Consider the following 14,520-nt stretch of genomic DNA (forward strand, 5'->3'; position numbering starts at 1 on the left):
ATCATTCTGGCACAGAGGAATAAGATATATCTAACATGTTCTAAAGGGACCCTTCTTCACAATGAGTAATTTCACATCATTTTTATTTGTTCATGATTTTTTCACATTGCATTTGTTGCAAATATTTTTGCATGGTGTTTTTTGTAATAAGTCAAATTTGAATTTACTTTGTAATGGAGTGTTAATGCTTTTGCTCGAGTGAAGGATGTGAAGGCTTGTTCTGTCTCTGCAAACATTTTTATACACAGGTGAGGTGCACAGCAAAGGTCTGAAAATAATGATCACCCTCTCAATATAGGCCACATTAGCATCACATTAACATTTAGGAAGTGTGTGTGTGTGTGTGCGTGTGTGTGTGTGTGTGTGTGTGGGTGGGTGTATGTGTGAGCCAGGGTTAGAGGAGAAAAGGGTCAAATTTTTTTCTCTACTCCCTCCATCCATCTCTCTTTCTAATTCCCTTGAAGTGGATGTCCTGTACACTCCTCATTTTCTTCCTCTCCCCTTTTCCTCCTTCATCTGTCTATCTTTAGCTTTTATGTGTCTCCTGGCACAAGTAAAATCAGTGCAACACAAAGAAACACTTCCTCTGCTTTTCCTTTGCCTTTTATAAGACAAACAACTACCACCATAAATGAAAATCAGTTGTTTTCAGAGATGCATTGTGTAGGATTTTTCCCAAAATTCTCCTTTAACTCTGGTATATTAATATGATACTATATATTAGCAGAATTAATAAGTTAAGGTTGTGGAAAAGATTAGGTCATGTCTTATGTGGACATTATTGTTTTTATTACATTATTTATAACACAACAGCTGCAACAACCAAAAACCTCCAACAGCAGCCTCTTATATACCCTCGCACTAACTAATTGATGTGGATTGAACCTCCAGTGGGGTGTACTATATACAGCATGCATGTAAACAGACAATTAACAGACAAATATATTTAAAATTTATGTGGTGCTGTTCACAAAATACCGAGCAATTAAAGAGCAAACCCCCTGCAATCAAATGGAGGTTGTGGATCATGTTGTTTTTGTTTGTCCAAAATGAAAGACAGTTATTGGATGGAAACAATTATTAAAAGGCCTGGAAAACTTTTTCTTGATCAGTTTCTTACTATGAGCATGTAAACATAAAATGTTTCTTACAAAAAGTCCCCTGGCAGATTTTTTTTACATGTGTCTTTACATGCAAAAATGTTTTTATGCTTCTTGGTGTATCAATAAAAACAAGATGTAACAAAGAACAATGGAAACAGACTTAGTGAATAAATCATGACATACATGAAACATGTGACTTCAACGTCCACTGAAGCTTCTGCTCCACTGAAGAGATGAAAAATAGCCGCTGACGAAAACATCAGATCTGCATGGAGTCACACAGATCTGTCAAATTCATACATAAATGGCATTTTTCCATCATGTTTTCTACATTGTTTTTCACCATTTGAGGTTTGACTGGCATTCTTTTAATTATGTCATCTTGTGCACTCTTCTTGACAACCCAACTCTAAATATTCACATGACAGCAATGGATGAATGCATGTTAATGCTAATTTTCTTAATTTGTTTAAAAGTTGCTCTACATTTGGATGGAAACCTGGATTTGAACCTGTGCTCTTCTCACTGGTATAGAAGTGGGCCTAGCTCAGATGCAAAAAGGTGATGTCACATACTTCTATGCACCAATCAGAATATGGCTAAACTTGAATCAAAATCTAATACATAAACAACATTATATATGTTACATATAACAATGTTTGTAAAAATTTCAACTGATTGTTCTTATGTAATCATAAATGTTTGATATTATTGAGACTTAAAAAATAAAAAAAAAATAAACCAAGTTTTCAGGGGTTTTAAAGGTTATTATTTAACATATGGAGAAGACATGGAGGCATACAAGATACAGCACTGATAAAAAGGATATAGGAACATTAGTTTAACATTTGTTGGCTCTGTTGCAATTCACCATTATGTGAAGATGATTTATAAATCATTTTGCCTGTGAATGAGAAAACAGGTGAATAACCAGGTAAGATGATACTTCCATATCCCCAGTGTGTTAACAATGTTTAGCATACCTTTAAACAATAGATAAAATCTCCATCTCGATGGTGAATGAGCTTAAGGAGGCTTAACCTCCATTCCAGCTTTTATTTCTGGAAGGTTTTCTGGAGGTTTTCAGCAAACAAAGCTCTGATAACTCACTGTACATTACTGGTGAGGGCCAAAGCTGAGCTACAGTACATTCATCAAGTGAACAAAAACGCCACTTCTTAATGAACGACAGTATTGTTGTGTGTCTGCCGGATGTGATAACAGGTTATTGTTTTGCTAACATTGCAATCAGAAATTGATAAGCTGATATGTCATTTCTGCATGTCCGTTAGTTTGTTGTCGCTTTTTAAAGGAACACTACTGAAAACCTATTTTTGGCATCATACGGCTCTGAAAAGTTTTTCACTTGCTCCTTCATGAAGGACAGCAGCTACAATGGATTCCAATGGTGTTTCACTTTCAGGATAGAAAAAAATATCAAAACATCCATAGAAATATAGCTTCAGTTAGCCTGTGCTGTCTGTTGTTCCTGATCAGCCACCGTTAAGCCAAAAGAGGGTGAATGTCATCACATAGGATTTTGGTGAAGTATTCCTTTTAGACATTCTGTTAATACATCTTTAAAAACATAGCTGGGGATTGTATGGTTAAAGAAGCAAAGTAAAAACTCAAAAAACAAGATTTTTAAATGTTATTTATGTCTTTGTTTGTGCTCTTTCTTCTTCCTTCGTCTCACTTCTCTCCCCTTGAAGAGTATTACACCTCCCCTCTCCCCATCCAGCTCAAAGTCACACTCCAGCCTGATACATATAAACACACTCACCAAGCAGGGGTGAGTCAGAGTGTTTATATCAGTGTGATGAACTATCCTTGTGTGTCTGACTGACAGCTTCCTCGCTGTCAGTGAATGTAGGATTAATGGAGTACAGTAAGTGGCCCTGGGCACTGCAATATACTGTATATATTTATATTTCTGTGTGTGTGTGTGTGTGTGTGTGTCTTTCCTCACACTGTGGCTGCTTATATCATAGACTGCTATGGACTGACTGGATTACCAGCCAGCTGCTGATGATTCAAAAGCAGGGGGAGCAGAGTGTGACAGCTGAAGCATTTAAAGGAAAATGCCGGCAAATTTGGGAAAGGTCTTCTCTAGAGTCCTATGAGAAGATCAGTATGAATTTCAACACTTGTCCAGTACAGAGAGAGGTGCAGGACATGTTAAACCAAGAATGGAGGAACGTGGAAACTCTGTCAAAAATAAATAAATACGTAAATAAAAATAAAAATAATAATAATAAGTCACCCCTCAACAGCAAACTGTCAGAAACAGAACAAAACAAAAATCCTTCACCCCGGCATCCCCTCCAGTTCCTCCTGGGGGATCCCAAGGTATTACCAGGCCAGAGGAGATATGTAATCCCTCCAGCGTGTTCTGGGTCTGCCCCGGGGTCTCCTACCAGTTGGATGTACCTGGAACACCTCTAGAGGGAGGCGTCCAGGAGGCATCCTAACCAGGTGCCCAAACCACCTCAACTGGCTCCTTTTGATGCAAAGGAGCAGCGGCTCTACTCCAAGCTCCCCCCAGATGTTCAAGCTCCTCACCCTTTCTCTAAGGCTGAGCCAAGACACTCTCTGAGGAAACTCATTTTGGCTGCTTGTATCCATGATCTCATTCTTTCAGTCACTACCCGAAACTCGTGGCCATAGGTGAGGGTTGGAACGTAGACCGACTGGTAAATTGAGAGCTTTGCCTTGAATGGAGACATGTTTTCATTCTCCAGTTGAATGGCTTGATACAAGGACTAACACTAGACAACAGATAAATATTAGTTTTTAAATTGTATTTGCTGTATTATGTGGATGGAGAAGGTTTGTTGGTGATGTTTTAAAACACTGGAGTATAACAGATACTCATTCTGAAGTACTATGGGTTAAATATCATATTTTCAAGAGTGTATGTGAATATACTCCACAGTGATTTGGTCAAAAAAATTACAGATTGGGCCTAATACAGTCTATATTAAAAACTCCAAAACATGTTTATCCACCCTTGTGACACAGGTCTACACATCTGGACCAGATACCCTCCTCATCTGTGAGACAGATTACTAGTAGTGTGTGTTAACATAAATTAATCTATACATCCATTCTGCAGCACTGTACCCACCAAATAAAACAGCTGGGAACTGAACCATTACTACTATCCAACTATTGTTAAGATAAGGAAATCAAATGTGGCTAACTACCAGCCTGGTCGCCACAATAAAACGTTGGCACTGTACACTTCTGCAAACCACACAAACGTTGAATATCTACGTCTCAACACGTGATATACGTAGCATATTAACATGTCAACAAAACGTATTATGTCAACATTTCAACAAAACGTATCATCTCAACATTTCTAAAGTGACGTAGTTTACATGTGATCTATATGAGTTGATCTATCCTACATAGGAGGAGGAGGGGCTGCTGGATGGTTAGTAAGTTTGGAAAAGTTGAAAATCAGCAGAGAACACGGTTCAAGACCACCTCGAAACTGAAACCAATGTCCGCTTCCCATTTCAACAGACAAAAGCGGGTGAGATGTCAGGACATTTGCAGCCGTTTTTCTGGTGAGAAAACCGGCTTTTTTTAGTGAGACATTGGCCGTTTTTATTTTATTCTTTATTTTAACCCACACCATGATCTTTCCCTAACCCTAACCAAGTGGTCTTTGTGCCTAAACCTAACCAGACCTTAACCACAGTGTTGTCACACCATAAAACATCATTATTCAACAGGTAGAAATGTTAATATGCAACGTTTGTAGAAATGTTGATGTGATACGTAATTCACGTGTTGATAAGTATATATTCAACGTTTCTGTGGTTTGCAGAAACGTTCAATGCCAACGTTTTCTTCTGGTGACTGGCTTGTAACTACAGCTATGGGTGTAACCTGGCCTGGGCATTCAGAGCTGTAGCTCCGAATATTTTTTCTTTACCCCTTAATAATTCTCCACTTTGAGAGGTTTGTCACTTAAGAAGACGGCAATGTTGTAATTATGTATCTTTGGTGAACAGAACAGAGGCAAGACCAATCAGAGAGAGTTTACAGGAAAATACATGGAAATACTCCTGTCTTATTTGCTGGCAGGTCTCTGTCAGTTCTTCAATTGATGGGGTTACTATGCCAAACGCTAGCTCACACAGTCAGTCAGTGTGAGGACAAAATGGACATACAAAGATTTTTTACAGGTAAAGGGGTTAAAGCTGAAGCAGTGGCAAAACATCCTCTCACGCTGAGCCAGGAAAACAAGGTGTGTAAATGTCTGTCAGAGTTCCAAGTTACGTGAACATGAAATGAGCATGCATTAATTTCTCCTCCATTGTTGTTGTTGATAGATAGATAGGTACCTTTATTTATTTACTATTGGGGAAACCTATTGAGAGCAACGCTGTCATTCACAACGGTGCTCTGCAAATACACAACCAAACAAGTCATATAACAAAAAGTGTAAAAAGTATAGAACCAACAATCTTATACCAAACATAAATACAGCACAAACACAAGACAAATGACTTATAAAATACAAAAGAACAAAAAGAAAATGACAGTAATATAAGTACATTACACAGGGATAAAACAGACACATTAAGAAACAGGAGCATCCATTATATAAAACATCGTCCAACAGAATCTTAAAATGTTCTAGGGATAAAAATTTGTCTTATTTAAGGGAGTCCTGAAGCTTATTCCATCTATGAGGAGCATAGTAGGTGAATGCAGTTTTTCCCACTTCTGTATTCATATAATGGATATCCAAGGTTCAATCATGGACATTCTTGTGAATGGGTATGGTATCCCATGTTTCTAAGTCTTAAAAGTGATGATAAATAAAATGGTAACTTATTTAGGACAGCTTTATATATAAAAACAAGTTATTCAGCACTTGTACATGTAGGATGTGACAGTTGGTCTTTGTGGTATTTGTCCAGCACCTCCTCCACTGTGATTGGACGGCTGGGTAAAAAGTGACAGTGACAAGCGTAGCATTTTACCCAGACTTGAACATTTTTCAACTCTCGGCGACCAAAAGCAAAACGCCAAATGTGCAGCACCCAGCGCAGAATAGACACTCAGCACCTGGTCACACTGCTGGCATTTGTAGCATAGTGTAAATATGCAGTGCTCCCATTGCAAACAATTAAAAAAATATGCTGGCCTCAGGTATAAACACTTTGGTGTACACACTACCTTAGTCTCTGTCCCTTCTCCTTCTGTCTGCTGTCAGTGCCAGACAGTCCCAGCACTAGATGAATGTAACTGGCTGGGCATCTGGTTTTTATGGGTGGGCATTTGGTTTTTTATGCCCCCCCAACATGGACAAACATCAGCCATGCTTTTATACAATAATACATCAACAATCACTAATGACTGCAGTTTAATTTCATGACTGTTGTGGCACCAAATAGTCATATAATCATTATAAGCCCATAATGAAGCATACATATACAATACAGAAACTGCTTCACTAAATTGCATGCATAGGCATGCTTACACACACACACACACACACACACACACACACACACACACACACACACACACACACACACACTAATGGATGAAAGCAAGCCCTTTGCCTAATAAGTTCAAGTGCCATAAAGTTGACATTTCCACAATCATAATAGGGAGCACTAATGTCCAAAACAAAACTCATACAACACTGGCAAGTGAAGACTGCATCAGTGTTTCCCATTGATTACCTGGACTGTGGCGGTCCACCACAGTGTCTTTTGTCCCACCACAGTTTCATAACTAGCATAACTAACTACTAGCAGCTGCTACATGCTAATCTAACCATCACGGTTCATCAAGTTAACACAAAGCTGCAGCTTCAGTATGTCACGTTTCACCAATAAGGAGAGCAACAAGTTTATCTCAGAGCTGACTGTGAGAAACACTGCTGCATGCATCCTTCTGTCCACTGGCATAAGTGGTGCAAGCATAACAATATTGCATGAATCAATCAATAAGCACAGGTGTTATAGTCCGTTCCTACCTTTAAAACGTCTTCCTCCTGGATGAATTTATTATAACATAAAAGGTGAAGCCTCAATTCGCTCTATGATTGTCTGGACAGCCATGTGTAGAAACTCCTTCAGTTGTTCAGGTCAAAGCACTACGAGGGGATTAAAGAAATGATATCCTTACTGGAGAGCCTCAACAAGGATGTAAGTACATTTCTTACTTTAAAATAATTTGAGGCAATAGAACTGCCTTTCCAAATCCAGTCTATGGATTTGTAATGTTCTCAAAATAACTTGTGTATGTATTTGAGCACTTTCTGTCACTATTTACTGAGGCTTTAGATTCTATATTGTCATTCAATTTTGTTCAAATCACCAGAATGTCTTGTGAAGTGAGGGGGTTATATTATATATATATCTATATATAAAGCAAGGAATCTCTGTAAGTATGTAAGTTTGTCCTTCGCATATCTCAAGAACCATTCATCCAATCTACTTCATACCTAGCAGGTGGGTTGCTGGGGAAACAAGGAAGTGCACTGTTGATGTGTGAAGTTAATTGGATGAGCAGTTCTTGAGAAAGATTTTTTTTTTAAAAAACTCATAAATAAGATAAATAATGTTGATTTGCTTCTTCTTCTGCCCGTGGAGTCAACGAACAGAAATACAGACAGCGCCATTCTGCCATTGCAACCCACACTGTGGTTGGAGGTGGCATTACATCAACAAAAAAACAACAACAACAAAAAAACTAGCTGTCATTTCCCTGCAAGTGTGTATGCACAGCTTAGGAAGTAAATGTTTAAAATAGCATTTTTAATGACTTTAAGAGACTTAAGCTCTACTATTGAACAGTGTAGTGCTGCTGTGAACGAAAATTGGCATGTATGTGCAAGACTTAGTGCTGGATGTCTCGGGCTTGTTCAGAAATATATAAAAATACCTCATAAACAACGTTGCTTCTACAGTGTTGATTTGCTTCTTCTTCTGCCTGTGGAGTAAACAAGCGGATATACAGACAGCAATACTCTGCCATTGCAACCCGCATTGTGGTCAGAGATGGGATTACATCTGTACTGATAAGAACAACCATAAAGAATGAATTGATAAAGTTTAGAGAGTTAAGCTCTATTCCTGTTCCTCACACACAGGAACATTGTATGTATGTTGAAGACATAGTGCAGGATGTCTCAGGCACGTTTTGAAAGGGCACTACAGTTCATCCAATCAACTTCTGCTCAACTCAAAATTGTAGTCTCCAGATATTCTGCATGTGAGGTGTTTAGGGAGCATCAGTAAATTGTGGCATCTACCGATAGCCTGCATTTGAGGTGTTATGGGTAAATGGGTAAATTATAGCATCTACCGCTAGCCTGCTTCACAGGCGTTTAGGGAGCAATGGTAAATTGTAGCATCTACCTATGAGAAGCGTTTAGGCAATGGGCACAACTCTCTCTAGTTATTGAGAAATTGGCCCATTCCGAACAGGCACGTTTTGAACGGGCACTGCACTAGTCAATATATAATAATATAATAATAATAATAATAATGAGGGCAGCAGCATTGCAGGGTCTACCATGGTACATGAAGGTGAATCCATCTACATTCATGTCTAAGGTAAGTGGCAAAATGTCATTCAAGAAGATCCAAAGAAAAAATCATAATTAGAAGGGTTAGACTTGTCATTATATGCGTCCTGTGTGTATGCACTATATGGCAAAGCATCTCTAAAGCACAAGTCCCTTTTTTGTTGTTTTTTGTTTGTTTTTGCATGAAGCCAACAGATCCTGAAGAGGATGTCATCGAGGGAATGGTGATTGAAATCCTTTTAGTCGTTGTAGATATGAAGGAAACCCCACCCGGCTTCCTACAACAATGTCGCCCTCGTGATCAAGGAAAAGATTGTCATACGTCACCTATGTGATATAACCAACACTTCTTTGAACCTGATGGGACTGCTGTACATGCTGAACCTTGACCATCCAAAAGACTTGGAATTCATTTTTCATGTTCTGACTGATCTCTATTGCTCCGTTTGGAGGAAATATGTCTGTAAGACACTAATGTGTATTTTGAACAGAGTGGACATATGAGAAATGTTTGAAGTATGTAGTATGTAGTAAGTAAGTTTAAGGTTCTAATTCACATTTGAGCAAGTTTCTCAGTTAGAGAGATCAATTTTTTCTACATATGTCTCTCTGCATTTTACTGCAGCAACTCTGAACACTCACTCTTCTGTTTAACAAGTCACTTAATTAGAGAGTTGTTTTTTCCCCCAAAGGAAGGATGCTCTTCTTTTTACGTGAGGGACACAGTGTAATTTCAGTTTTTGAGCAGCCCTGAGCAAGAGCAAGGATGTGTGAGAGGGCGTGAAGGCTTTTTTTTTTGTCTACATGTCCCAAAGGAAGGACTTTTTGACGTGTAAAGATCCATTGACACACTTATTTTAATTTTTAAAGCAACACTGAACAACCTCTGTCTGAAACACGTTGTTTTAGCTCCTGTCTCTTTAAGGCCCCCCTCCCGATGAGCCCACTCTGTTCCGGAAGCTGCCCTTCGCAAGACTTCCGCAGGCTGCGGAGGCTACATCAACAAACCATGAAAGAAACCATAGTAGTAGGATTTCACTACTTTTTCTCATTATTCACTTGAAATGTCAACTTCTCAAATCCATCCGTACATGTTCGAGCTGAAATCTGATCCAAAATATGAGACAACACAACACATGAAAAAACCTAAGCAACAACCTTAGAAACAAAGGCTACAGGATGGATGGCCATTTATGGGCATGTGTGATGAGCTGATGTCAGCTCGTGGACAAGGTAGAAAAAAATGCTGTAAACAAAGTGTTCACAGTTGGTTGAAGCTCTGGCTTTTGACTTGCAGGCAGCATTTCTACATTTGTTCACCTCAAGTTTTGGAACTTTGACCATGTTTAACATTGGACATCAGAACAGGATATAAATAACAGAAAATCACAAAAATGTGTATATGTCCCCTTTAATGACATTTGTTGTTCTTGTTGCATGATGGGTGGCACATCTAGTAATAAAATCTTTGTTGTCCATTACCTGCGATGTGTCAAAGCCATTCAGCTGGATATGAAAAATTGTACTTAACTTTTGTTAAGTTTACTTTAACTCAAGTTTTGTGTATTTTAAGTTAAAAACATTTTTAAAAAATACAAACACACAGAAAACTCAACTACAGTGAGGTTCAACTGACCCAATGTTGCTTTCTTAAGCTCTACCCAAGAGTGCAATAAAAAAATGTATACTGTGTGTGTGTGTGTGTGTGTGTGTGTGTGTGTGTGTGTGTGTGAATGCATGTATGTGTGTGTCCATCTTCTCCTCTCTCTTCTCCCTCCCAGTTTTAAGCCCAGTGCTGAGCCACTAATGGAGGACAAGCCTGTTAGAGCAACACGCCACGCTTTACTAGCAGCACACCAGGGACACAGCCTGCTACACACACACGCACGCACACACACACACGCGCACACAGACAGAATGAAAAACTCACACATATTCATGTAAAAATATAACAAATAGAAATACACCAAAATACAGAACACATACACACAGATGAATACTCAGGGAAACAACAAGCACTCCGTTTCCATAATAGGCGACTCACAAACACACACGCCAAACACTAAACACACCCTCACACACATCCCAGTAGACACCACCACCATAGCAACAGCCTGCAAACAGCTAATCTATTCAGTGATGCAGCAGTCGTCTCTCAGGGTGAGCAGAGCCTCCAATTATACCTTCATTTGTTCGTCAGTTGTTTTGAAGTCAGCATGAGGAGCAGCAGAAAGGCAGCTCTACAGTTTACAGTTTAAAACAACATCAGACCTCAGCATCGCGCCTCAGACATCATACAGCACTGCTTTATGCTGATTGGTTGGTTTGTGTGGTTTGTGAAAAATGTGGGTTTTTACAGTGGTCACATAGTAGGAATATGGTGGTAAATTTTTGACACTAATAGACGCAGGTCGCCAAAACTCTTAACCTGCAGTCTGTAACCTTGTCTCACAGCATCATCAAGCACCACTATGTTGGCAAACAAAGATTTCACCACTTCTTTCACAACTGTCAACGTTCGTCTGAGATAGCCCAGTTCTTAACAGTATATTGGCCACAAAGGGGGTCAATTATCTCTTCCAAGCTTGGACACAAAAATGGACACAGTACTGCAGTGTCTGTAATAAACTCAGTGCTGACAGTCTCTTCCCAAACTTAAAACTAACTTGTTATCTGAAATACATCGTTCTATACAGATCCTCTTGGAACAACTCAAAACTCAGGACTAATTTTAGTATTACTTAAGTGAAATTCTTAATTTCTTTCAATTTATTTAAGGTCTCTTTCTAATTTTAAATGCTGCTGTTTTGGATGGTTGGATTCTTAATGAAAACTTACATCGAGCCTTTGATTTCTTAAATGTGTATGTCCTAGACGTAATGTTATTTAAAGCTCCGGACAATGCTCCAGACATGTTTTAGGACATAAAATTCCTCTGCTCGGAATTATAAATTGTGTCTGACATGTTTTTTTTGCACAAAAATGTTCAGTAACCTTGTTTAAAATCCTTAAAATGACATCTACTTCCCTCTCCTTTTGTACCACCATCACTGGGTAGAGATGGGTTTGGATGACGACTGCCTTCTGTAGGACTTCTAATGACAGCTCCAAGGATGGGAATGCAGGGTGTTTTGGAGGAGAAAAACAAAGCCCAGGCGAAATTTATTTCTGCCTATGGCACTATTTTGGGCCCCAGGGTTATACCATTATTTATATCACTCAGATGTAGCAAACTAGATGGTGAAAAAAGGGAATAGAGAAAAGAGTAGAAGGAGAGATGCTATATGAGAAGAAGGAAGGAGGGTTTCAGAGACACAGCAGTGTGTTAACCGGAGCCAACCATGGCAAATTGGACCAAATTTTCCGCCTGTGCGATTTCAATACACAAACGCGGGCGTACATAACCATGCTTAATAAGTGCCGGGCTAATTCATTGTATAATCTCCTCTAAATTAATATGTTAGACACAATTGCCTGGTAATTAATTCCTGTCACAGCATATCCAAATGAGAAGATTTATTCGGATCTGTCAATCATAAAACCCTGGAGCCTGGGGCAGATTATTCCCAGCACGACGTGATGCTATAAGGGTGACGATATGGTTATGTGTGGTGGTATATGTCTGGTATGTATAAACATCCATTACCCGGGCCTTTAAAGAGCCTGTGACGAGGGCTGGTCATCAAATGAAGGTCATTGTGATGACAGCATGAAGGGAAAGGCAGCAGTCTTTTGTTTTATGGCTTCATAAAGAACATAATGTCTCCACGGGCTCTTCAACCATCCAGCATCCACCTGCACCATTCAGTTTCATGGGTTTTCCTTTCCCACACTTTGCTTTCCCCTTTATTGTTTCTTTGGATTCCCTTTGGCTAAAACTGTTTCTATCTGTTCAATTGAATTCTCAAATGATGAGCATTCTCTAACAGCAGTAAGTAAACTGTAAACTCATTACTGGTAAATGGAGCTACACAGCTAAATGAAGACCATGAAGATTTCTAAACCTGAGATGTGCAGTTTTGGAATGTGAAGTATACAATTTCCCCAAATGTTGTGGTTTATTTGATGTCATTCTTTAATGATAAAAATATTTCTTTTTGATACATCTTCACCAGCACAGTGGATAAATCCTTTATCTAAACTATCAGTAACACCACATAAAAACATTACATGTAAAGAAAGCAACTTAAGTATCCACATTTTCTTGCTTTTGTATTAAGTGAGAAATGGTGTGTTTTTTCAGTACAAAGTTTAAAACTTTCAGCATCTAAAACATGTTTTATGATTCCAGGTAAAGCTTTGAAACAGATAACTGCAGGAGCATGGCTATGAGGTCATAAAACACAAGATTTGAAACCTAAACATTCTTTAAAGGAGGGAGAATTTACTGTACATTGATTGATATTGCTGACATTAATGTAAATTACTGGACAATTTAACCTCTCCTCAAGCCTCTAAGAATTATTCAAATAAAACAAAGAAAACCTGCTCATAACCCAAAAACTGACCCCACACTTGACCTTGTCTGGTCCATTCAGGCTCCAGCCTGATCCAAAGCTCAAAACCTAGATGTAAAATGTTAAAACACTTACTCTTTCTGTTTGCTTTCCAGTCTCTCTTGTGCACACAAGTTACAAGCCTGTTCATGATGAAGAACTAAGTAACTCTTAATCCAAAAATGTTTTAGTAGCTCACATCACAACCCTGTCCCCCAAAATTATGTTTATATGCTACTAATTTGCAACAGAAAATATGTTTTGCAGGAAACATGATGATGTTTTCTATCAACATAATGAGAAAATGTTGTTATTAACGTATTAGGCAAGTACTGAACACATAATGAAAATGTTCAGTAATAATGTATTTAATTTATTTTCCACCAAACTATCTGATCTTGCAGTTCAATATAGTGTAATGTGTTGTTATTTAACATTTAATCCAAACCACAATCTTTCATCAATGTTAACCAAAGTGCTTTTGTTGCCTAAACATAAGCACAAATTAGACTCAAGATGTAAACCTCAGTCTCTGGTGCATTGGTGTGCCTGCCATCAACCTCTTCCGTTTAATTTCATTGTTGTACATAAATGTAGCACTTCATTCACTCAAAAAAAGACATTGCCTGTGAATATAATCCAGGCGGGAATTACGTTTGTCAAAGTAACGCAATTGGGAAAACAATGTAATAGTATATAAATGTAATTTCTATGAGACACGGTTGCACACAAAGCATTATTTGGCTAACAAGGCTGCAGTGATTCTGCTATAGAGACAGGAGCAGAGCACAATAATCAATGTGTCAGTTAGTTTCACCCCTATTTAATTGTAACTAAGTTTGAATTTCTCCTGCTGTGACTATATCACACACACTCATACACACACAGGTTTGTGCAGCTATCCTTCTTAGGACATTGCACTGACTTCGATCCATTGTAGACAGCTTAACCCTAACCCTAACCATAACCCTAAACCTAACCTTAACCCTAAACCTAACCTTAACCCTAACCCTAAACCTAACCTTAACCCTAACCCTAAACCTAACCTTAACCCTAACCCTAATCCTAACCCTAAACCTAACCTTAACCTTAACCCTAAACCTAACCTTAACCCTAACCCTAACCCTAACCCTAAACCTAACCTTAACCCTAAACCTAACCTTAACCCTAACCCTAAACCTAACCTTAACCCTAACCCTAACCCTAACCCTAAACCTAACCTTAACCAGGACCTCAGAAATGACGTTTTGCCTCATTAGGACTGGGCTTTGGTCCCCATGAGGACTACTTGTCCTGACAAGGTCAGTGTTTATACCAAAAAAGGTCCCAAAGAGGTAACAAAAATACACACACACAC

The sequence above is a fragment of the Thunnus maccoyii genome, chromosome 11, assembly GCF_910596095.1.
Source record: "Thunnus maccoyii chromosome 11, fThuMac1.1, whole genome shotgun sequence".
Lineage (NCBI taxonomy): Eukaryota > Metazoa > Chordata > Actinopteri > Scombriformes > Scombridae > Thunnus > Thunnus maccoyii.